This window comes from Scyliorhinus canicula, chromosome 8 (assembly GCF_902713615.1).
Source record: "Scyliorhinus canicula chromosome 8, sScyCan1.1, whole genome shotgun sequence".
NCBI classification, from domain to species: Eukaryota; Metazoa; Chordata; class Chondrichthyes; order Carcharhiniformes; family Scyliorhinidae; genus Scyliorhinus; species Scyliorhinus canicula.
This window is the reverse complement of record NC_052153.1, coordinates 188,226,754-188,252,853: the sequence shown is the minus strand read 5'-3', so window position 1 is coordinate 188,252,853 and position 26,100 is coordinate 188,226,754. Positions and strand designations below refer to the sequence as shown.

General features: G+C 49.2%; 1 protein-coding gene across 1 annotated transcript in view; it reads left to right on the top strand.

Moving 5' to 3' along the window:
• The window catches only part of LOC119969941 (G protein-coupled receptor kinase 6-like), a 158,939-nt gene that overhangs the window by 12,250 nt on the left and 120,589 nt on the right, over positions 1–26,100 (top strand). The gene's annotated exons all lie outside the window — the stretch shown is intronic.

Here is a 26,100-nt window from a genome sequence, read left to right as displayed (position 1 = left end):
ATCAGTCGGTATGCTTTGTCCTCAATGGTGTCACGTTTTTTGTGTTGTTGGAGCTGCACTCATCCAGGCAAGTGGAGAATATTCCATCACACTTCTGATGTGTGTCCTGTGGGCAGTGGACAGGCTTTCTAGCCTCTGATGTGCTGTTGTAGCCACAGTATTTTTATGGCTAGTCCAGTTCAGTTTCTGATCAATGATAACCCCAGGATGTTGATAGTTGGGGATCCAGTGATGATAATGCCATTGACTGTCAAGGGGTTGTTGGAGATGGCTGAACGAGAGTGCTTTTGGAGTTGGGTGAACAACAGGGAGTTAGGTGAAACTGGGAGGAGGTGAAGCTGAAAAGGCTGAGTGTGGAGCCCAGTCTCAGTCGGGACAGGAGCGGAGCACAATTGAGTTTCAGAAGGTCCGATTCCTGTTCTTATTTACCTCCCAGTCAGCGTCACAGTGAAACGGTCGTGAGTATAAAAAGTGTTTGTTCTTTTTTTTGAGGAGGGCAATAACTGATAATCAACACAATAAGCGTAAATCAGGGTCATTTATAATAAAGTAAGTGAAGTAAAGAAAGTAGGGTAAGGGAAGTAAAGTTGGCATTAGCGTTGTAAGTAAATAGTATTCTAATGTTGCTTAATTTTGAAATGAAAATCGCTTATTGTCACAAGTTGGCTTCAAATGAAGTTACTGTGAAAAGCCCCTAGTCGCCACATTCCGGCGCCTGTTCAGGGAGGCTGGTATGGGAATTGAATTGTGCGGCTGGCCTGCCTTGGTCTGCTTTAAAAGCCAACGATTTAGCCCAGTGCTAAACCAGCCCCTAATGTTTTGTTAAAAGAGGGTCTTTAGGGTAGTCATGGCAGTGATAGAAACTGGGCAGCATGGACAAGCTGGGCCGAAGGGCCTTTTTCCATGCTGTAAACATGTATGACTCTATGACACCTTGCACCCGTGATATGCTCCTCCTGTACGATGTGGCAAATCATGGAAGCTTCAGTTGTCTCTGATGACCACAGGTGTGCAGGAAGTGTGTCCAGCTGCAGCCACTGGCTAACCCCATTTCGGAGCTGGAACTGCGGGTGGATTTGCTGTGGAGTGTTCGCCATGCTGAGCAGGTCGTGGATAGCACGTTCAGTGAGGTAGTCACGCCGCAGGTCAGGATTCAACAGGCACAAAGAGCATGGGTGACCACCAGGCAGAGTAGAAGAAGGCAGGTAGTGCAGGAGTCCCCTGTATCCATCTCCTTTCTAACAGATACACTGTTTTGGAAACTGTTGGGGGAGATGGCTGTGTCGGAGAAGACTGTGGCAGCCAACTTCATGGCAGCATGGGTGGGTCTGCTGCACAAGAGGGGAGGAGGAAGAATATCAGAACTATAGTGGTAGGGGATTCAATTGTAATCTTTATTAGTGTCACAAGTAGGCTTACATTAACACTGCAATGAAGTTACTGTGAAAATCCCCTAGTTGCCTGTTCGGGTACGCAGAGGGAGAATTCAGAGTGTCCAATTCACCTAAAATAATTTAATTGAAGCCTACTTGTGACAATAAGCGATTATTATTATTATCTTTCGAGACTTGTGGGAGGAAACCAGAGCACCCGGAGGAAACCCACACAGACACGGGGAGAGTGTGCAGACTCCGCACAGACAGTGACCCAAACCTGGAATCGAACCCGGGTCCCTGGCGCTGTGAAGCAGCAGTGCTAACCCCTGTGCTACCGTGCCGCCGGACAGATTTTTTATGTGGCTGCAAAAGAGACTCCAGGATGGTATGTTGCCTCCCTGGTGCCAGGGGCAGGGATGTCGCTGAACGGCTGCAGGGCATACTGAAGGAGGAGGACAAATAGACAGATATTGTGATACACATTGGTGCCAATGATATAGGCAGAAAAGGGGATGAGGTCCTGAAAGCAGAATTTGGGGAGCTAGGAATTAGATTAAAAAACAGGATCCAGAAGGTAGTAATTGCTGGATTACTTCAGGTGCCACTTGCCAATGAGTACAGAAATAGGAGGACATGGACTGCTTCAGTATTTGAGGATTCGCGAATGTGCTGACCATTGTTCAGTCATCCGCAAACATCCCGACTTCTGACCCTTTAATGGAAGGAAGATCATTAATGAAGCAGCTGAAGAAGGCTGGGCCGAGGGCACTACCCTGAGGAACTCCTGCAGTCATGTCCTGGAGCTCCAACCACCGTAACCATCTTCTTTTGTGCTAGGTAACCCTCTGATTCCAATTGACTCCAGTTTAGATAGGGCTCCTTGATGTCGTGCTTGGTCAAGGGCAGTCACTCTCACCTCAATTCTGGCTTTCAGCTCTTTTGTCCATGCTTGAACCAAGGCTGTAATGAGGTCAGGAGCTGAGTGACCCTGGCGGAACCCAAACTGAGTGTCTGTGAACGGGTTATTGCTGAGTAGGTGCTACTTAGCCTCTTCCTTCACTTAGCAGATGATGGAGAGTAGGCTGAATGGGCACTAATTGGCTGGTTAGATTTTGGATTTGCCCTTGTTTTATTGTCACGTGTACCGAGGTACAGTGAAACGTATTGTTCCGCATACAGTCCAGACAGATCGTTCCACACATGAAAAAAACATAGGACATACATAAATACACAATGTAAATACATAGGCCACAGGCATCGGGTGAAGCAGACAGTAGTGTAGTACTACTCCGTAGAGAAGCTGTGTGAAGAGGTCCGATCAGTCCATAAGAGGGTCATTCAGGAGTCTGGTAACAGCGAGGAAGAAGCTGTTTTTGAGTCTGTTTGTGCGTGTTCTCAGACTTCTGTATCTCCTGCCCGATGGAAGAAGTTGGAAGAGCGAGCAAGCCGGGTGGGAGGGGTCTTTGATTATGCTGCCCGCTTTCCCCAGGCAGCAGGAGGTGTAGATGGAGTCAATGGATGGGAGGCGGGTTCGTTTGATTGACTGGGCTGTGCTCACGACTCTCTGAAGTTTCTTGCTGTCCTGGGCCGAGCAGTTGCCATACCAGGCTGTGATGCAGCCCGATAGGATGCTTTCTATGGTGCATCTGTAAAAATTGGTAAGAGTCAATGTGGACATGCAAATTTCCTTAGTTTCCTGAGGAAGTATAGGCGCTGTTGTGCTTTCTTGGCCGTAGCGTCGATGTGGGTGGATCAGGACAGATTTTTGGTGATGTGCACACCTAGGAATTTGAAGCTGTCAACCATCTCCATCTCGGCCCCTTTGATGCTGACAGGGGTGTGTACAGTACTTTGCTTCCTGAAGTCAATGACCAGCTCTTTAGTTTTGCTGGAATTGAGGGAAAGATTTGTTCTGTTTCTTGTGTACAGGATGCACCGGGACAATGTTCCACATAATAATAATCTTTATTAGTGTCACAAGTAAGCTTACATTAGCACTGCAATGAAGTGACTGTGAAATTCCCCGAGTTGCCACACTGTTCAGGTACACTGAGGGAGAATTCAGAATGTCCTTGCGGGTAGATGCCAGTGCTGTAACCTCACTGGAACAGCTTGGCTAGGGGTGTGGCAAGTTCGGGAGTGCAAGTCTTCGGCACTATTACCGGAACATTGTCCGGGCCTTTGCAGTATCCAGGGCCTTCAGCCGTTTCTTGATATCGCGTGGAGTGAATCGCATTGGCTGAAGACTGACATCTGTGAGGCTGGGGACCTCCGGAGGAGACCGAGATGGATCATCCACTCGGCATGTCTGGCTGAAGATAGTTGGGGATGCTTATCGCAAGGCTATGGGAGAGAGGGTGGGGGTGTGGGGGGGGGGGGGGGGGGTAGTTGGGTTTGAGGAACAATGGGCCAAATGGCAGCCTCCTGCAAACTTTCATGGCTCAGTCAGCAGTAATGTGCTTCGGCAAGGTGGAAACTGCAGTGAATGGACATTGAGAATAGAACTCCATCGTGGGTTTGGGGAGGTAGGTATCAGAAAGAAGGTGGAGGATATTTGAGAAATGGAATGTGTTAGCGAGACAAATGCTACAGAGATAAAGCAGGCCCACCCCTGGAAAGAGAGCTGGGTTAAACCCCGAGTCTGTTAAAAGGGCTTTTGCTGGAAATATTAACACATCTACTGCTGACAGTTCTCCTCCCCTTCCCCTCTCAAAATCACCATATTGAAATGTTAATTCATAGATTCCTGCAGCACAGAAGGAGGCCATTTGGCCCATCATGACCGTGCTAGCTCTTTAAAAGAACGAGCCAATGAGTCTCTCTCCTCTTTTCCCCCCCATAGCCCTGAACATATTTATTTTCAAAATGTATATCCAGTTCCCCTTCTGAAAGTTTCTATTGAATCAGCTTCCAGCTACCGTTTCAGGCAGCGCAGTCTAAATAGTAATAACCCTCTGTGCAGGAGAATCTCTCATCACCCCTATGGCCCTTGCCACAAATCTGTGGCCTTTGTTACTGACCCCCACCCCCACCCCTGCCAGTTTCTCCTCATCTATCTCCTCAAAAGAAGCTTTGAATACTCTGGGGGAGATGTCATTGGAATAGTAATTTAGAGGCTCAGGAAAATCTTCTGCGGGTACGGGTGCAAAGAATTTGAATTCGATAAATAAATCTAGAATTGAGAAGCTGGACTCGGCCGTGGTGACCATGACGCCATTGTCGATTGTTGCAGAAACCCATCTGGATTGACTAATGTCCTTTCGAGAAGGAAATCTACCGCACTGACCCGGTCTGGCTTACATGTGACTCCCGATCCGCACAGCAATGTGGTTGACCCCGTTTCCAACGCTGGCTGGTGCGATACCCCGAATATGGCCTCCCGCTTTAGAAATTACCCTAAAAACCTCCTTCCGGTAATCCTCTAGCTTTGGACAGGAACAAAACATATAAACGTGATTAGTGCCGCCCCCCCCGGCAACATTCACACACATCTTCTACTCCTTCAAAGAATCGGCTCATCCTCGCCCTCGTGGGGTGCGCTCTATATACCACCTTCAGCTGTATCAGCCTCAACCTCGCGCACGAGGTGGAGGCGTTCACTCTCCGGAGCACCTCACACCAGAATCCCCTCCTCCATATCCTCTCCCAACTCTTCCTCCCACTTTGCTTTGATTCCTTCCAGTGGTGCCTTCTCCTCTTCCAAAATAGCTCCGTACACCGCTGACCATTTTCTTGCTTGAACGACTTTCAAATTGTCCTGTGTACACCAGAAAGATTAAACAGTGGGCGGACAGGAATCCTGTTTAGTCCTGGGTGAGAAGATTCCTCATACAGGGCTGACCTCCAGTTGTACACGATGAGCAACTGAGATCGTATCGGAAGCGCCAGAATGGGCTTGTGTGCGGGATGGTTGTGGTTCTTTGGGAGTTAAGCGTAATCGTTCCACCGCTGGTCATTTGCAAGTTGCAGATGAAATCCATGAGACTTGCTGGGTGCCTCCCGAATTAAACGTTTAGCATGGTCGTATGTTTGGTGGCCAATAATGGGTCAGGACTCAGAGAACAAGGTGGAATCTGGTTCTGCATTTACAAATAAACCAAAAGGTGGCACCACTCCTTCGGTGAGGGGGGCCCGACCGTCCCTAGTCTAGACTTCACATCGACTTTGCAAGGCATTTTATGGGTCATCGTGTATGTGAATTCTAAGTGGTTAGGCGTGGTACATTATGAGCAACATTACAACTTCCATTGCAATGGAGAAGCCCCGCCACATATCTGTGATTCATGGGGTGCCAGAGTTTCTGGTTTCTGATAACGAGACAGGGTTTGCGAGTGATTTGTTCAAAGGGTTTGTGCAAAAAAAATGGAATACACCAATGGGCTTCTGCTCATCCAGCATCGAATGGTTTAGCCGAGCGAGCTGTTCATTGACTGCAAGAAGGAGGGAAGAGAATGGCCGGCGGTGCCTTGGGAATTAAGCCCTTGTGGTTCTTGTTCAGTAACTTGTCAGACGTTTAGCTGGTGTTGTATAAAGAGTCAGAGGTTCTTCCCCTTGTTACAAACACCTTTGTTTCACCTTAACAGACTCTATCTTCACATCACCTGACACAAAGGCCACCTGAAGCCCCTTTACATATGTGTCAATTATTGGATACTTAACATAAACGAGACACCTAATTGGAATGTCTCTCAACCCATTACATAACTGTTATGGGCCAGGGTTTAGAGAACCCCAAAGTGTATCATGGAGTTCACCTGACCCACAACTTTTAATAGATTGTGGTATAGGGACCACACGGCCCACTCTACAGGTGCTGTACAGCAGAAATGGAAATGTATTGTTTAAAGCAAAAGCATGTTTATTCTATGAACTCAATTTAACCTTTTTAAAAACATACAGTGAACATCTTCGCAACCATCAATTCAAATGCAACCCCCAAAAAGTACAACACTAAGTAATCCTTAATAACTTCCCACACAACATCCAGAAGACAGAAGAAACACCTTTTAACAGAAGCACATCAGGTTAAAGTCACTACTGAAAACATTTATAATTCTGAATTCACCAAATGATCAAGAGATAGTCTTTTGATGGCAGAGAGAACAGCAGTATACCTGCTCTGTCTGGCTTCAGCTCCAACACTGAAAACGAAACTAAAACACACCCTGCAGCAAATAGCCTAAAATGAAAGTTAAAAAGCTGACAGCCCAGCTCCACCCACACTCTGACATCAATAATAAACACCCATTTCTTAAAGGTACATTTCTTAAACAGTCACTTCTTAAAGGTACTCTCACATGGCATAACCTAAGTATCACGCCGCAATGACAACAGAACCTTCACTGTCGGAAATGGTGATGTGGAGGAAGCCAGACTCTCACCTGGAACTGCTACATCCAAATATCAAAGTGAGAGTGGGATGGGGTCCGGAAATGCCGGAGAGGCAGGACTTCGATGTGAAGGAGAGGGATTTCAGTCCGGATGACTGTGCCTACGTCAAGAAATGCGGCAGTGACCCAACGATGGCTGCCTGGAATTATTTTGAACCAAAGTAATCCAGTATCATAGTGGTGGTACTAATGGAAGGGCCGTCCACAGACACCAGGCTCGCATTCGTTTGCGCCACGACTCTGAGGCAGAGACGTTCCCGGATCACATGGCGGGAGAAAATGCTGCTATGGAAATTTGCCAGGAAGTGGTTCCTGTTGCCCGGGAGCCATCCAGTGGACACTACTCCGGGAGAGGTTGATGGACATTCTCTCGCTAACTTCTGTGCCCTTGAGTCCAGCGCAACTGAACCAAGACTTCCACCAGCGTCGTCTGAATCACCGGTAGTTCCACGTAGATCACAACACAGTCACAAAGCTCCTGACAGACTTGACGTATTAGTTGCGCCGTGTGTGTTCTGATGGTGGTTGTTGTTGTGGGGGTAGTAGTGTTATAGAGTGTTTTAATAAGCATCTTCTATTTTAACAAAAGTGCGCAAGTGGTGTTGGGATTACCGGCTTGCTCAAGTTTACAGTCCAGCCACGAGGTGCTGGTTTACAGTTGTGTTTGTCTGTGGATGGTGTCTGAAGCCCAAACTATTATTATCTCAATGTTTTCTGAAGTCAAGAAGATTTAACTTTTACACGCGTTCCGATTGCCTTGTGGTAGGGTTACCGCAGTACTGTTTTTGAAGACGAGCAGGGGAGTTGGCCCTTGTGTCCAGGACCAACATTTGTCCCTCGATCAAAACTCGGTCATTATCACGTGTTTGTGGAATCTTGCTGTGCAGGCGTTCACGAAGGGGGGGATCACCACCACCCTCCCGAGGACAATTAGGGATGAGCAAGAAATGCTGGCCCAACCAGCGATGCCCACATCCTCTTAATGAATGAATGAATAAAAATGTAATGGCCTGCCGCAGTTTCTATTGTGCAACAGTGGCCACATTTCAAAAAGTATTTCCTTGTCTGTAAATCCCTTTTGGACATCCTGGGATTGTGGAAAGACGCTATGCAAATGCCACTCTGTCTGTCTAATTTTCTTGATGTGTGGGTCATTTGCTATGACCAGTCCCTAATGCTCCCTCAGCTACTGGGTGCCATCAAACAGCTTTCACCTTGACATGTTTAATGACCTTTACCACTCCAGTTACTGCAGGTGACGGCTGGTGTTTACCCCTCACTAACACAGAATCTCATCCATTTTCCCGTGGGCGGCACGGTGGCACAGTGGTTAACACTGCTGCCTCACAGCGCCAGGGACCCGGGTTAAATTCTGGCCTCGGGTGACTGTTTATAGGTGCTCCGGTTTCCTCCCACAGTCCAGAAATGTGCAGGTTAGGTGGATTAGCCATGCTCAATTGCCCTTAGTGTCCAAAAAGGTTAGGAGGGGTTACGGGGATAGGGTGGAGGCATAAGCTTCAGTGGGGTGCTCTTTCCAAGGGCCAGTGCAGACTTGACGGGCCGAATAGCCGCCTCCTGCACTGTAAATTTTTTGTTTTAATAAATTTAGAGTACCTAATTCATTTTTTCCACACAAACACGGGGATATTATGCAAACTCCACACGGCAGTGACCCAGAGCCGGGAGTGAACCTGGGACCTCAGCGCCGTGAGGCAGCAGTGCTAACCACTGTGTCGCCGTGCTGCCTTCCTGTGCTGTACATGCTATGAAATTCTTTTTTTTTTTTTTAAATAATTTTTATTGAAAGAGTTTTTCCATACAAACATTTACCCCTACTAATTTTTAAATTATTTACAACACAATCCCTCTAGGCAAATGTCCCTCCCTCGCCCGCCCTCTCGCGCGCACCAGTCCTTCCCCCCCCCCCCCCCCCCAGGCAACCTTAACAAACAAGGCAGCCTACAGTTTCAGACATGAGCAGCGAGCAGACTTGCCCGCGTTACAGTCGTACATGTCCCCCCACGACCCTTGCTGCCCCCCCCCTCCTCCCTCCCTCCCCCCTCCCCCCCCCCCCCCCCGGGTTGCTGCTGCCACGACCCCGAACGTCTATCTCTGATCTAAAAAGTCAAGGAAAGGTTGCCACCGCCTGGAGAATCCCTGTACCGACCCTCTCAGGGCAAATTTGATCCTTTCTAGCTGAATATAGCTAGCCATATCGTTAATCCAAGTTTCAACGCTTGGAGGCCTCGCGTCCTTCCATTGAATTAATATCCTTCGTCGAGCCACTAGGGACGCAAAGGCCAGTATTCCGGCCTCCCTAGCCTCCTGTACCCCCGGTTCTACCCCGACCCCAAAGATCGCAAGCCCCCATCCTGGTTTGACCCTGGACCCCACCACCTTCGACACCGTCCTTGCCACCCCCTTCCAGAACCCTTCCAGCACCGGACATGCCCAGAACATATGCACATGGTTCGCTGGGCTTCCCAGACATCTGACACACCTGTCCTCACCCCCAAAGAACCGGCTCATCCTTGTCCCCGTCATGTGGGCTCTATGCAGCACCTTAAATTGAATGAGGCTGAGCCTCGCACACGAGGAGGAAGAATTGACCTTCTCCAGTGCATCCGCCCACGTCCCGTCTTCTATCTGCTCTCCCAGCTCCCCTTCCCACTTGGCTTTCAGCTCCTCCCCTGATGCTTCTTCCGCCTCCTGCATTATCTTGTAGATGTCCGATATCTTCCCCCCTCCGACCCAGACCCCCGAGAGCACCCTATCACTCGCCCCCTTACTGGGGAGCAGGGGGAACCCCTCCACCTGCCGTCTAGCAAATGCCTTCACTTGTAAATATCTGAACATGTTTCCCGGGGGGAGCTCAAACTTCTCCTCCAGCCCTCCCAGGCTCGCAAACCTCCCCTCTATAAACAGGTCCTTCAGCTGCCGTATGCCCACCCTGTACCAGCTCTGAAATCCCCCGTCGATGTTCCCCGGGATGAATCTATGGTTCCCTCTTATTGGCGCCGCCAACAGACCTCCCATTTCCCCCCTATGTCGCCTCCACTGCCCCCATATCTTGAGGGTGGCCGCCACCACCGGGCTCGTGGTGTACCTCGTGGGGGGGAGCGGCCATGGTGCCGTTACTAGGGCCCCCAGGCTTGTGTTGCCACAGGACGCCCTCTCCATTCGTTTCCAAGCTGCCCCCTCCCCTTCCATCATCCACTTGCGCACCATTGACACATTTGCCGCCCAGTAGTACCCCGAAAGATTGGGTAGTGCCAGCCCTCCACTGTCCCTACTCCGCTCCAAAAAGACCCTCCTCACCCTTGGGGTGCCATGCGCCCACACGTAGCTCATGATGCTACTCGTCACCTTTTTGAAGAAGGCCCTAGGGAGGAAGATGGGCAAGCACTGAAATAAAAACAAGAACCTTGGGAGGACCGTCATTTTGATTGACTGCACCCTCCCCGCCAGCGACAACGGTACCATGTCCCACCTCTTAAATTCCTCCTCCATCTGTTCCACCAGCCTGGAAAAGTTCAACTTGTGGAGGGTCCCCCAGTTCCTTGCCACCTGCACCCCTAAGTACCTAAAGCTCTTTCCTGCTCGCTTGAAGGGGAGTCTCCCAATACCCTCTCCCTGGTCCCCCGGGTGTATCACAAAAACCTCGCTTTTGCCCAAATTTAGTTTGTACCCCGAAAAGTCCCCAAACTCTGCTAATAGTTCCATTATCTCCGGCATTCCCCCTTCTGGGTCTGCCACGTACAGCAGTAGATCATCCGCATACAGCGATACTCGATGTTCCTCCCCTCCCCTAGTCAGTCCTCTCCACCCCCCTGAACCCCTCAGTGCCATCGCCAACGGTTCAATCGCCAGTGCGAAAAGTAGGGGGGATAGGGGACATCCCTGCCTGGTCCCTCGGTGGAGCCCGAAATACTCCGACCTCCTCCCGTTTGTCACTACACTCGCCGTCGGGGCCGAGTAGAGCAGCTTCACCCACTTAATAAAGCCTTCCCCAAACCCAAACCGTTCCAACGTCTCCCACAGGTACTCCCACTCCACCCTATCGAATGCCTTCTCCGCGTCCAGCGCTACCACTATCTCAGCCTCCCCCTCCACTGCCGGCATCATAATTACATTCAGCAATCTCCGCACGTTCGTGTTGAGCTGCCGCCCCTTCACGAACCCTGTCTGGTCCTCATGGATTACCCCTGGCACACAATCCTCTATTCTAGCTGCCAGGATCTTTGCCAGCAACTTGGCATCCACGTTCAGAAGCGAGATAGGCCTGTAGGACCCGCACTGCACGGGGTCTTTATCCCGCTTCAATATCAGGGAGATCAGAGCCTGCGACATTGTCGGGGGCAGAACCCCCCCCTCTCGCGCCTCATTAAAGGCTCGTACCAGTACCGGTCCCACCAAGTCCACATTTTTCTTATAGAATTCCACCGGGAACCCATCTGGCCCCGGCGCCTTCCCCGCCTGCATCTGACCTATTCCCTTGACTAGCTCCTCTAGCCCTATTGGCGCCCCCAGCCCTTCTACCAGCCCCTCCTGGACCCTTGGGAACCTCAATTTGTTTAGGAAGTCCTCCATTCCCCCTCTCCTCGTCGGCGGCTCAGACCGATACAACTCCTTGTAAAAATCCCTGAAGACCCCGTTCACTTCTTGCCCCTTCTGCACTACCTTCCCGCCCCTCTCCTTCACTCCCCCAATCTCCCTAGCCGCATCTCGTTTGCGAAGCTGGTGTGCCAGCATCCTGCTCGCCTTTTCCCCATACTCATAAACCGCGCCCTGTGCCCTTCTCCACTGCGTCTCTGCCTTCCTGGTGGTCAGCAGGTCGAACTTGACCTGCAGGCTGCGCCGTTCTCCCAGCAGCCCCTCCTCTGGTGCCTCCGCATATCTCCTATCCACTTCCAATAGCTCCCCCACCAGCCTCTCCCTCTCCTGCCTCTCCTTTCTTTCTCTGTGCGCCCTTATGGAGATCAGCTCTCCCCTGATCACTGCCTTCAGGGCCTCCCAGACCATCCCCACCTGCACCTCACCCGTGTCATTCAAGTCCAGATAGCTCTCAATGCTCTTCCGGACCCTTTTACACACCTCGTCGTCCGCTAACAGCCCCACATCCAGCCGCCACAGCGGGCGCTGGTCCCGCGCCTCCCCCATTTCCACATCCACCCAATGTGGTGCATGATCAGAGATCGCAATGGCCGAGTACTCAGCTTCCCGTACCCTCGGGATCAGCCCCCTGCTCAACACGAAGAAATCGATTCTGGAGTACACTCTATGGACGTGGGAGAAAAAGGAATACTCCCTCGCCCTCGGCCTACCAAACCTCCATGGGTCTACTCCTCCCATCTGCTCCATGTACCCCCTCAGCACTTCTGCCGCTGCCGGCCTCCTATTGGTCCTTGAGCTCGATCTGTCTAGCCCGGGGTCCAGCACTGTGTTAAAGTCCCCCCCCATGATCAAGCCCCCTGCCTCCAGTCCCGGAATGAGGCCCAATAGGCGCCTCATAAAACCCGCGTCATCCCAGTTCGGGGCATATACGTTGACCATCACCACTTTCTCCCCCTGCAGCTTACCCTTCACCATCACATACCTACCCTCCTTATCCGCCACCACCTCCCCCGCCACGAACGACACCCTCTTTCCCACCAGAATCGCCACCCCCCCGGTTCTTTGCGTCCAATCCAGAGTGGAACACCTGTCCCACCCACCCCCTTCTCAGGCGAACCTGGTCCACTACCTTCAAATGGGTCTCCTGTAACATTGCTACATCAGCCTTCAGTCCCTTCAGGTGTGAGAATACCCTTGATCTCTTGACCGGCCCATTCAACCCCCTCACGTTCCAAGTGATCAGCCGGGTCGCGGGACGACCCGCCCCCCTCCCCTGCCGATTAGCCATGTCCTGTTCCCTGCTCGCCCCGGGTCGACCCTCCCCTTCTGACCCGCTCCCCATGGCGATGTCCCCCTCCCCCCACCTCTCCAGTCCTCCACTTCTCGTTTCTGGTCTTTTCAGCAGCAACCCGGTGTCCCTTCCTAACCCCCCTCCCCCCCCAGGCTAGGACCCCTCCTAGCCGCGATGTACCCTCCATTGTACTCCCGTAAGTCAGCTGGTTCACGCTGACCCGGCTGCTCCTGCCACACTCCGACTCCCCCCGGCTCGGGGGGGGGGGCCTCCCCCCCCTTGCCACTCCTCCCTGGCCCCGCTCCAGCGCGGGAAAGGTCGCCATTGCTAGCCACGCCCCGCACTCCTCCCCTCCCCCCTCCTCTGCCCCGCGCGCGGGAAAACAGAGGAAAGCCCGCGCTTTCGCCCTGCCACACCCCACCCCGCCATCTTCAGTTCCACCCCCGTCCCCGTCCATGCCTGTAAAGAACCCCCCCTAGGAGCCCATATCCCCGATCTGCTCTCCCCCCCCGTCCCGCCTCCCCAACTTAACATTATAAATAACAGATAAATAACAAATAACAATGTACTTAACAGTCGCCCTCTACCAAACAGCATAAATAACCATAAATAACCATGAATAACCACAATAACAATAACTAAGGGAAGTTGGCAAAGGGGGAAAAAACATCAGAAGAAAAACCACAGCAAGAGTTCAAAATCCCAACAAAGAATTCAGCTGAAAGTACCCGAGCGGCTACGGCCGCCAAGTATCCCCTGGGTCTAATTCGAGTCCAGTTTCTCTTCCTGTACAAAGGCCCACGCCTCCTCTGGGGACTCAAAATAGTGGTGTTGGTTCCTGTAGGTGACCCACAAGCGCGCTGGCTGCAGCATTCCGAACCTGATCCGTTTTGCATGTAGCACCGCCTTCGTCCGGTTGTACCGGGCCCGCCGCTTTGCCACCTCCGCACTCCAGTCCTGGTAGACCCTCACCGTCGAATTCTCCCACTTGCTGCTCCTTTCCCTCTTGGCCCACTCCAGCACTCTTTCACGGTCGCTGAGTCGCTGGAACCGCACCAGCACCGCCCTCGGGGGCTCATTTGCTCTTGGCCTCCTAGCCATGACCCTGTAGGCCTCTTCCAGCTCCAGGGGCGAAGGGACGGCCCCTGCCCCCATCAGGGAGCTCAGCATTTCTGCTACATATCCCGGGAGGTCTGACCCCTCCAGGCCTTCTGCCAGGCCCAAGATCCTCAGGTTCTTCCGCCTCATTCGGGTATCCAGCTCCTCAAAACGGCTCTGCCATTTCAGGTGGAGTGCCTCGTGCACCTCTACCTTTCCCACGAGGACCGTGGCCTCCTCCTCCCTCGCAGTCATCTCCTGTTGCAGCTCCCGAATCGACGCCTCTTGGGTCGCCTGGGCTCCCATCAGCCTGGTGGTCGTCGCATTCATTGACTCCAAGAGCTCCATTTTCAGCTCCGTAAAGAAGCGCAGGAGAGCGGCCTGCTGCTCCTCCGCCCATTTCCTCCATTCCTCGGGTGCACCACCGGCCGCCATTTTGGTCTTCTTCCCCCGCTTTTTTTTGGGAGCTGCTGTTGCTCTCTTTACCACCCCACTCCGGGTACCGACCATAAAGTTGGTCTGGTTCTCTTCAGGGAGCCTTCCCCCACCGGGATTTGTCCTTACAGCGCCGTTGGGGCCCTCCAATCGGCCCGAAAACACCTTTGTAGCAGGAGCAGCCAAACGTGCGACTTAGCTGGTCATAGCCGCAACCGGAAGTCGCTATGAAATTCTAACCTCCACCCCGCTCTATATCTAGTTTTGCCTGCGAGTTGTGTTAACAATGTTAATGTACGTGATGTGCAGAGCAAGTCTGCGCATTATCAACGTGATCGGCACTAGATCAGCATGACTACTTTTACTAATGGTCCCAGCTGCAACTGTGATTCACAGGTATTTCTGGTGCACAGAGGGGACTGTCACTGCCTTAATTGTTGCTGATAAAGTACTCGTACACCTAGGAGCATTCAGACTTCTGGATCTCTACCCAACTCCCCAGCAACATGTAGAAACTCCCCATGTGACTATCTTAATTAGGTAGCATTGAAATACCCTCGGGAGTGCAGAACTAGGCTGTTTGTTCCAACTCAACCGATGCAAAGTTCATGCCTCCTCTCACCGTTACCTCATCTCAGCTTATCAACATATCCTTTTGTATTCGCCAACTTTCTGGGTGAAGAACCATACTAATTGGGAGCCAATTAGGAGTTCAGGGTGAGAGATATAGGAGGGATGTCCGAGGTAGGTTCTTTACTCAGAGAGTGGTTAGAGTGTGGAATCGACTGCCTGCTGCGATAGTGGAGTCGGACACTTTGGGAACTTTCAAGTGGTTATTGGATAGGCACATGGAGCACACCAGAATGACGGAGTGGGATAGCTTGATCTTGGTTTCGGACAAAGCTCGGCACAACACCGAGGGCCGAAGGCTCTGTTCTGTGCTGTACTGTTCGATGTTCTATGTTCGTTGTACGCCATTCGGCCCCTTGATCCTGCTCCGCCATTCAATAAGATCATGGCTGATCTTATTGTGCCCTCAACTGCACGTGGCTGTCTACACCCTGTCATGTGAGGGTACCTTTAAGAAGTGCGTGTTTATAAATCGGTGTGTATATAAATATCTGTAGTGAGAGTACCTTTAAGAAATGAGTGTTTACTACTGCAGTGATGTCTGAGAGTGAGTGGAGCTGGGCTGTCTGTCAGCTTTTTACTTTCGTTTTAGGCTGTTTGCTGCAGGGTATGTTCTAGTTTCGTTCTCAGAGCTGGATAGCTGCAGTCACAGCCAGAAGGTGTATGAATCTCTCTCTGTAATCTAAAGACTGTAAATCGATCCCGGTGATTTAAAACTAATAACAGGAGTGACTTTAACCTGATGTGCTTCTGGTAAAAGGTGTTTTAAGTGTTATGGATGTTAAAAGGAAAGCTTAAAGGATTACTTAGTGTTTTATTCTTTGGGGGTTGTATTTGAATTAATGGTTGCTAAGATGTTCACTGGATGTTTTAAAAAAAGGTTAACTTGAGTTCATAGAATAAACATTGTTTTGCTTTAAAAAATACTTTTCCATTTCTGCTGTACCACACCTGTAGAGTGGGTCGTGTGCGCCCCGTACCACAATCCAGTAAATGTTGTGGGTCAGGTGAACTCTATGATACACTTGGGTGTTCTCCAAACCCTGGCCCGTAACACCCCCAATAACCTTTCACCCCCTTGCTTATCAAGAATCCACCTAATTCTGCGTAAAAAATATTCAGAAGATGACGCTTCTGAATATGATGACCCTGCTTTTTGAAGAAGGGAGTTCCAAAAACTCTCTACCCTCCAAGAAAACAATTTTCCTCAACTGTCTTTAAATGGGTGACTCCTGTATTCTTAAATGGTGTTAAACTAGATCCTCCTGCATCCTCTCCACATCCACTCCGTCAGGACTCTTCAGAATCTTAAAGCTTTCGATCAAAATGTAGATACAGGCTGAGCCGGCCCAACCTTTCCTCAGAAGAAAGCCCTCGCGTTCCAGGGATTAGTCTGGTAAACCTAAACCGCCCCCAATGCATTTATACCTTTCCTTGAGTGAGGAAACTAATACTTTACACCAGGGTGTTTCGAAACTTGTGCTCTCCTGCTCAGGCCTGAAGAGAGAATTTGAGGTGAAGTTTTAGGTGAAGGGTTTTATTTTGTAAATATCTTCTGTAGCTTTCCCCATGGTCAAACAGGAATTTAAAAAAAAGAAATAAATTTAGAGTATCCAATTATTTATTTTTTTCCCAATTAAGGGGCAATTTAGTGTGGCCAGGGCAGCACGGTGGCACCGCCTGACGGTGCTGAGGTCCCAGGTTCGATCCCGGCTCTGGGCCACTTTCCATGTGGAGTTTGCACATTCTCCCCGTGTTTGCGTGAGTTTCGCTCCCACAACCCAAAAATGTGCAGCGGAGGTGGATTGGCCAAGCTAAATTGGCCCTTGATTGGAAAAAAATGAATTGGGTACTCTAAATTTAAAAAATAAATTTAGTGTGGCCAATCCACCTACCCTGCACATCATTTTGGGTTGTGAGGGTGAGACCCACGCAGACACGGGGAGAACGTGCAAACTCCACACGGACCGTGACCAAGGGCTGGGGTTGAACCTGGGACCTCGGCACCGTGAGGCAACAGTGTAAACCACTGTGCCACCGTAAACAGGAATTTTAACCGCTGTGTTTTCATGCAGCCGGCAGCTTTATTATAATATAATTTACATTGTAGAAGCAGGCCATTTGGCCCATCGGATCTGCACGGGCCTTGGAAGGAGCACCCTACTTAAATCCGCACTTCCACCCTATTCCCATAACCCAGTAACCCCACCTGACCTTTTTGGACACTAAGGGGCAATTTATCATGGCCGATCCACCTAACCTGCACGTCTTTGGAGTATGGGAGGAAACCGGAGCAACCGGAGGAAACCCACGCACACACGGGGAGAAAGTGCAGACTCCGCACAGTCACCCGAGGTTGGAATTGAACCCGGGTCCCTGAAGCTGTGAGGCAGCAGTGCTAACCACTGTGCCGCCTCTATTTGAAATGCTGGTGCGACAGGATTTTGGGTTTGAATCAGGTCACAAGTCCACCCTCCCATTCTGCCGGATGTGATCCCATGGCGCTGCGCAGAAGACCCCGAGCACCGGCTGATACTAATCCGGGAATTACACCTTCAGGAGGATAATTTAATTATTCCCGGAGTTTACTGGGAGCTGAGTTGTGTGTGGAATTCTAGTTCGGAGAATAATGGTCTCAACAAAAGTATGGCACCTTGTTTCCGTTCCCTCCAGATTTAGTTTTTATTTATCAAGAGGGGCCGGAGGAATTAACTTTTAACGGGCAAGAAACCGGAGCACCCGGAGGAAACCCACGCGCACACGGGGAGGATGTGCAGACTCCACACAGACAGTGACCCAAACCGGAATCGAACCTGGGACCCTGGCGCTGTGAAGCAATTGCACTATCCACAATGCTGCCGTGCCGCCCATGTAGGAACAGAAGTAAACTATTCTGGAGTTGCATATAGGCCAGACCAGGTCAGGATGGCAGACTTCCTTCCCTAAAGGACGTGAGTGAACCAGACGAGCTTTTATGACCGCTTTCATGCCAGGGTCAGCATTACTCTCAGCCGCCATGGTGGGGTTTTGAACCCATGTCTCCAGCACATTAGCCTGGGCCTCTGGATTACTAATCCAGTGACGTTACCACTATACCACCTCCCGTCCATTCTACTGTAGAGAAAAGAACCCCAGCCTGTTCAGTCTTTACTGATAGTTATAACTTCAGTTCTTTTTTAAAAAATTATTAGTTTTTTTAAATTTAGAGTACCCAACGAATTTTTCCAATTAAGGGACAATTTAGCGTGGCCAATCCACCTACCCTGCACATCTTTTAGGTTGTGGGGGTGAAACACACACAAACACGGGGAGAATGTGCAAACTCCACACAGTCAGTGACCCAGAGCTGGGATCGAACCTGGGACCTCGGTGCCATCAGGCAGCAGGGCTAATCCACTAGGCCACCGTGCTGCCCCTTTATAACTTCAGTTCTGAGCTTATCCTTGTTGATCATTTTTACACCTGCTCTAATGTAATATCCTTTTTTGATGATGTTGTGACGTTAGCTGTGCACACCACTCTTAAGTGTGGTCTAACCAAACTTCACATGTTTAGCACACATCCCTGCTGTTCAATCCGAGTTCTCCAGAAAACAAGGTTTTTTTAAAAAAAAAGACTTTGTTGATGTAATGATCAATTTGAGATAAATTGATGATTTAAAATGCTGCCTCCAGACTGTAGACTAACGTTTCTTTTAATAAAAGCTCAAACGTTACTATTTTGGTCCCCTCGGTGTGCAGGTGGGTGGGGCCTCACTGACATTGGGTGTGAGAAAGTGCAGTACGAAATGTTACAATATTTGAAGAGCAACGTCAGTGGGAGGGTAATTGCTTCTTTTTTTTCTCTTGCCAGATCTTATTTTAGATCTTTAAAATAACTTGTGCACCTACAACAGCTTTCACAATCTCAGGAAGCTCCAAAGCACTTTGCAGTGAATAACTTTGTCAATGTAGTCACTGTTAAAAGTGTTGCAACCCAGCAGGGTAAGGTTTCTGAAAAGCTGTTCTCACTGGCCTTTCCCTTCTTGGGACAGCCTGAAACTTGTTCAAGTCTCCGAGCGAGGCAACTGGGAGATGCGTGCAGAGACGGAGTTTCTGTTTGTTTTGTGTGGACTGGACACACTTGTGACTCCTGTTCTTGAGATGTGTCCGTTTCTGGCATCCTATTGCTGAGGGAAGTTACTATTGAGCCTTCGCCTTATCGTTCTCCTTAACGGTGATGGTGCTCCCATAGTACTGCTAGGTACGGAATTCCCAGATATTGACTCTCATGAGGTTGGAGAGGTGATCTGTGCGAAAGAACAGGTGTGTAGAAGCAACAGTGAGGGGGAGACCGTGGTGTAGTGGTAATCTCACTGGAATAGCAATCCCGACACCCAGGCTAATTCTCTGGGAACATGGCCGTATGACCTTTATTAGTCTCACAAGTAGGCTTACATTGACACTGCAATGAAGTTACTGTGAAAATCCCGTAGTCGCCACACTCCGGCGCCTGTTCGGCTACACCGAGGGAGAATTCAGAATGTCGAATTCACCTAACCAGCACGTCTTTCGGGACTTGTGGGAGGAAACCGGAGCACCCGGAGGAAACCCGGGGAGAACGTGCAGACTCCGCACAGATAGTGACCCAAGCCGGGAATCGAACCCGGTGACCCTGGCACTGTGAAAAGACAGTGCTAACCACTGTGCTACCGTGCCGCCCACTGTATCCTGGATGGTAGAGTTGAAATTCAATGAATAAGTCTGGAATTGAAAACTAGTCAGTAATAGTGATCATGAAACTATCGAAGAACCCATCTGTTTCTCTAAGTGGCAGATATTTAAGGAGCTATTCCATTCCGCCCGACTAACATATATTCCAGAGAGGATTAAAGATTGTAAGCGGGGAAAATGCATCTGTGGTCAGCAAGGAGGCTAAAAATAACCAGTGCAGGTTGGAGGAATGGGAAACATTAAAAAGAGCAGCAGCGGGTTATTAAGAAAGTAATAAAAAGAGCAACGGTAAATTATAAAATAAATCTAATGCAAAATACTAAATCAATTAGCAGACGATTCTGTAAGTATATAAAAAGGAAGAGAGTAGCTAAAGTCAATGTTGGTCCATTAAAGGATGAGACTGGGGAGTTAATAGTGGGAAACACCGAAATGGCAGAGACACTAAATCAATATTTTGCCTCCGTTTTCATGGCGGGGCACCCTGGAACCATGCCAATAGTAACCAGTAATGCAGAGGTTGTTGATGAGGAGGTTAGCACTGTGGTTAGCACTGCTGCTTCACAACGCGAGGGACCTGGTTCTATTCCCGGCTTGTCTGTGCGGAGTCTGCACGTTTGCCCCGTGCCTGCATGGGTTTCCTCCGGGTGCTCCAGTTTCGTCCCGAAAGACGTGCTTGTTAGGCAAATTGGACATTTGGACGGGCACTGGAGTGTGGCAACTAGGGAATTTTCATAGTAACTTCATTGCAGTGTCAATGTAAACCTACTTATGGCAGTAATAAAGATTATTATTACTTGGGTGACTGTGTGGAGTTTGCATGTTCTCCCAGTCTCTGCATGGGTTTCCTCTCACTGTCCAAAGATGTGCAGGTTAGGTGAATTGGCCATGATAAATTGCCCTTCAGTGTTCAAGGATGTGTGGTTTACGTCTGCATCAATGGCTCCAAAGTGGAGATGGTCGATAGCTTTAAGTTCCTGGGGGTCACCATCACCAACACTCTGTCCTGGTCCACTCACGTTGATGCAACAATCAAGAAAGCCCAACAACGTCTCTACTTCCTACCGAAGCTAAATAAATTTGGCATGTCTGCATCGACTCTCTCAAACTTCTACAGATGTGCGATAGAGAGCATCCTATCTGGCTGCATCACAGCCTGGTATGGCAACTACTCGGTCCAAGATCACAAGAAACTGCAGCGTGGTGAACTCAGCCCAACGCATCACACAAGCTTGCAACCCCCACATTGATTCTGTATACACCTCCCACTGCCTCAGGAAGGCAGACAGCATTATCAGAGACCCCTCCCACTCAGGCAGTGCCTTCTTCCAGACCCTTCCATCAGGCAGAAGATACAGAAGTCTGAGGATTCGCACATCCAGACATAGGAACAGCTTCTTCCCCACAGCTACAAGACTCCTCAATGACTCCCTCTCAGACTGATCTGTTCCCTGTAAGAACACTATTCACGACGCCCTATGCTGCTCTTGCTCATGTATTTGCTTTGTTTGGCCCCTTGTTCTGCACTGTGACCAATCACTGTTTGTCGATGGACCATTTGTAAATGTTCTCTGTGAATATTCTTTTGTCTACTATGTACGTACTGTGTACGTTCCCTCGGCCGCAGAAAAATACTTTTCACTGTACTTCGGCACATGTGACAAATCAAAATCAAGTTATGGGGAATAGAGCGGGGTGAGTGGGTCTGGGTAGGGTGCTCTATGAGATGGTTGGTGCAGATTCGATGGGCTGAATGGCTTCATTCTGCATTGTAGGAATCTGGTTTCAAGATCCCAAGGGGCTGGGAGTAATATATTCGCTTGGATAGAGAATTTGCTAACCAGCAGAGAGTGGGGTAAATGGGTCTTTTTCTGGTTGGCAAGATGTAACTAGTGGACTGCCACAGGGTTTGGTCCTTGGGCCCCAGCTATTTACTATTTATCTATATTAATGACTTAGATGCAGGGATAGAATGTGCTATTGCCAAATATGCAGATAACACTAAAATGAGGAAATAAGAAATTTACAAATGGAAATTTACAAAATGTCTATTCTCCAAATTTGCAGATGACACCAAGTTGGGTGGGAGGCTGAGCTGTGAGGAGGATGCAGAGATCCTCCAGTGTGATTTGGACAAGTTGAGTGAGTGGGCAAATGAATGGCAGATGCAGTGTAATTTGGATAAATGAGAGGTTATCCACTTTGGTAGCAAAAACAAGAAGACAGACTATTATCCGAATGGCCATAAATTAGGAGAGAGGAATGTTCAATGAGACCTCGGTGTCCTCGTACACCAGTCACTGAAGGTAAGCATGCAGGTACAGCGGGCGGTAAAGAAGGTAAATGGTATGTTGGCCTTCATTGCGAGAGGATTTGAGTACAGGAGCAGGGATGTCTTGTTGCAATTATACAGGATCCTGGTGAGGCCACACCTGGAATATTGTGTGCAATTCTGGCCTCCTCATCTGAGGAAGGATGTTCTAGCTATAGAGGGAGCGCAGCAAAGGTTTACCAGACTGATTCCTGGGATGGCAGGACTGATGTACAAGGAGAGATTGAATCGGTTAGGATTGTATTCGCTGGAATTCAGAAGAAGGAGGGGGAAATCTCATAGAAACCTATAATATTCTAACAGGACTGGACAGGGTAGATGCAGGAAGGATGTTCCCGATGGTGGGTGGGTCCAGAACCAGGGGTCACAGCCTGAGGATACGGGGTAGACCATTTAGGACAGAGAGGAGGAGAAATTTCTTCACTCAGAGAGTGGGCGGCCTGTGGATTTCGTCACCACAGGAAGTAGTTTAGTAAAAAACATTGTAAGAAGCAGTTAGATATAGCACTTCGGGCGAAGGGGATCAAATGATATGGGGGAAAGCGGGATTAGGCTGTTGAGTTGGGTGAGCAGCCTTGATCATAATGAATTGCGGAGCAGACTTGAAGACCATCCTCCTGCCCCTATTTTTTTTCTATGTTTCTATATAGATAGCTTAGGTAAGTGGGCTAAAATTTGGGATTTTGAATTGAACGTGGATATGAGAGGTTACCCATTTGGGGCAAAGGAATACAACGGTAGCTTATTATCTGAATGAAGATAGGTGGCACAGTGGTTAGCACTGCTACCTCACGCCACCGAGGACCCGGGTTCGATCCCTGTCCCAGGGCACTGTCCTTATGGGGTTTGCACGTTCTCCCTGTGTCTGCGTGGGTCTCACCGCCACAACCCAAAGATGTGCAGGGTAGGCCAAGCTAAATTGACCTTAATTGGAAAGAAAATATTGGATACCCTAAATTTAGTTTAGAAAAAAAAGAAAAATGATCTGAATGGAAATAAACTTCAAAATGCTTCAGTGCAGAGGGATCTGTGTGTTCTTGTGCACAAATCGCAGAAAGTTAGTATGCAGATGCAGCAGGTAGTAAAGAAGGCAAATGAAATGTTGACATTCATTGCTAATGGAATAGAATATAAAAGTAGGGAATTGCTATTGGAACTGTATGGGGCATCGTGAGAGTGTACCTGGAGCACCACGAACAGTTTTGGTCCCCTTACTTGAGGACGGACGTAAATGCATTAGTGGTTCAGAGGAGGTTCACGAGATTGATTCCAGAGATGAGGGGGTTTGTGTTATGAAGAGAGACTGAGCAGTTTAAGTCTATGCTCGCTGAAGTCGAGATGAATGAGAGGAGAGCTAATTGAGGTCTACAAGATGCTAAAGGGGATTGACAGGGTCGACCTAGAGCAGATGTTTCTCCTTGTTGGACATTCGAGAACGAGAGGTCACAGTTACTTCACTCAAAGGGTCGGGAGTCTGTGAAATTCACTATCCCAGAGTGCGGTGGACGCTGGAACACTAAAGAAATTTGAGGAGATAGTAAGGTTTTTAATTAATACCGGGATGAAGGATTATGGGGAGCAGGCAGGAAAGTGGAGTTGAGGCCAAGATGAGATCAGCCATGATCGTATTGAATGGCAGAGCAGGCTCGAAGGGCTGAATTGACTACTCCTGCTCCGAGTTCTTCTGGACTAATGTCCCTTTTAGGGAAGGAATTCCAGAGCCACAGCAATGTGATTGGCTCTTAACTGCCTTCTGAAATGGCCCAGTAAACCACTCATTTCAAGGGCAATTAAGGGTGGGCAACAAATGTTAGACTTGTCAGGGACACCTACATCCCATGATAGAATGGGGAAAAAAAACAGTGGATGAATTGCCTGTTCAAAACCATCTTGCATGTTTGGAGTGTTAGTTTGTCATGGTCCCCTTGTTTCGGAGAAATTGCAGCCTTTGCCTTTGGTCAATTGACATGTGAGAGTACCTTTAAGAAATGGGTGTTTATAAATGGGTGTGTATATATAAATACGTTTAAGAAATGGGTGTTTATTACTGCAGTGATGTCAGAGAGTGGATGGAGCTGGGCTGTCTGTCAGCTTTTTACTTTCGTTTTTGAGCAGGCTGCAGGGTGTGTTTTAGTTTCGTTTTCAGTGTTGGAGCTGAAGCCAGACCAAGCAGGGGTATTGCTGTTCTCTCTGCCATCAAAAGACTATCTCTTGATCATTTGGTGAATTCAGAATTATAAATGTTCTCAGTAGTGAATGTAAACCTAATGTGCTTCTGTTAAAAGGTGTTTCTTTTGTCTGGATGTTGTTTGGGAAGTTATTAAGGAGGCCATTTGGTCCATTGCACTGGCTCTGTGATAGCACTCTCCATTTAGTCCCCCCCCCCCCTCCCCTTTCCCCAGGGACCTTCAGATTTTGTTTATCCTGTTTTCATCTTAACTGGCTGCGATTTTTAAAAAAAAGCTCATCTTGCCTCTGCTCTTTTTGCTATTTAGCTTCCATCTATCCCCTGTGGTTAATGACTCTCCTGCCAATGGAACAATTCTCTTTGCTTAATGAACTGATTCTCTGTATGATACTGTGGACTGGCTCTGGGCTTGGATTGGCAAGTCTGCCACACCCTTTAGCTCAGTTGGCTGGACAGCTGGATCGTGATGCAGAGAGCGGCCAACAGCGCGGGTTCAATCCTCGGATTGGATGAGGTCATTCATGAAGGGCCCGCCTTTTCAACCTTGCTCCTCGCCTGAGGTGTGGTGACCCTCAGTAAGAGGAAAGCAGCCAATGGTCATCTGGGACTATGGCGACTTTACTTTTCCCAGTAATTTAATGCTCCAGAAATATACAAGTCCCACTTGTGTATACCCTTCACTCCATTCAGAATTGTTGGCATCTCAGCAAAAATAACCCAACCATCTCGCTTCTGATGATGCTGTGGACCAGTCTTGTGGTCCTGCTCTACATTGCTTCCTGACTTTTGATGAGCCCCCTGTGACTTGGTAACTTGTCCTGACCGGAACGCCAGAAACCTCCTGTTCCCAGTGTCGATGGTTTGTTGTGATACAGTTCACTTTGGAGGCCTCTCCACCTGCAGGGTATGCTCAGAGTGGACATGGTGTCTGACGTGCCAGCCCAGACACCTGTCTCCAACTGTGCACCTTCCCCGCAGGATCAGACAAAGAGCTGGTCCCACAGTGGGGATGATCAATAACCACAGGACGTGGACTTAAGATCATTGGCAGGAGACCCAGAGAGGGGCTTAAAACCATTTTTAAACACAGCATTAAAAGGTAGGGGAAGATTCAATCCTAATTTTCAGAAAGGAAATTGATTGATACTTGAAAGGAAAGACAGCTACATTTCTGGGGAAAGTGCAAGGCTGTGAGGCTAGCTCAGTTGCTTTCTCATAGAGGAAACCGACTGATTATTACCTCAGAAGTCCAGCCATTATATTTTCATAAGATCAGGATACTTCACAAAGCAATCACAGTGTCTCTGTAGAATGCTCTTTGTCTCTGAATGACAGAGTAAGTTGAGTGTGGACCGAGCATGTGAATGGAGTGCTGATTTACAATGGGGATACGAGTGTCACACCAAACCTGAATTCCACATTGGGTAAGAAAACTACAACATGCTTCCAGTGTGACCGTGTCCTCACACTGCCAAACTCCTCACTTGCCAGAGATCCATCTCTGTTGGGACTGAGCACTGCGTTCATCAGCGAACGTTCCTCACCTCTGACCTTGCGTTGGAAGGAAAGTCGTTGATGAAGCAGCTGAAGATGGTTGGGCCTCGGTAACGACCCCGAGGAGCTCCACCAGTGATGTCCTGGAGCTGCGAAGATTGACTGGGCTCCTGAGCCTCCCGTTGACTTCAGTTGTGCGAGGGCTCCTTGATGCTGCCCGTTCGATTGAACGATGTCAGTCACCCTCGTCTCCCCTCTTGAATTCAGCTCTGTTGGCTCATGTTTGGACCAGGGCTGTAATGAGATCTGGAGCTGAATGGCCATGGCAGAATCCAGACTGAGCACCTGTGAGGAGGTTATTGCTGAGTAAATGCCACTTAATAGTTCTGTCGCGGACCCTTTCCATCATTTTACTGGTGATTGACAGTAGACTGATGGGGTAATTGGCCGGGCTGGATTTGTCCTGTTTTTGTCGACAGAACGTACCTGGGGAACTCTCCACATTGCCAGGTAGATGCCAGTGTTTTACGAGAGCAGCTT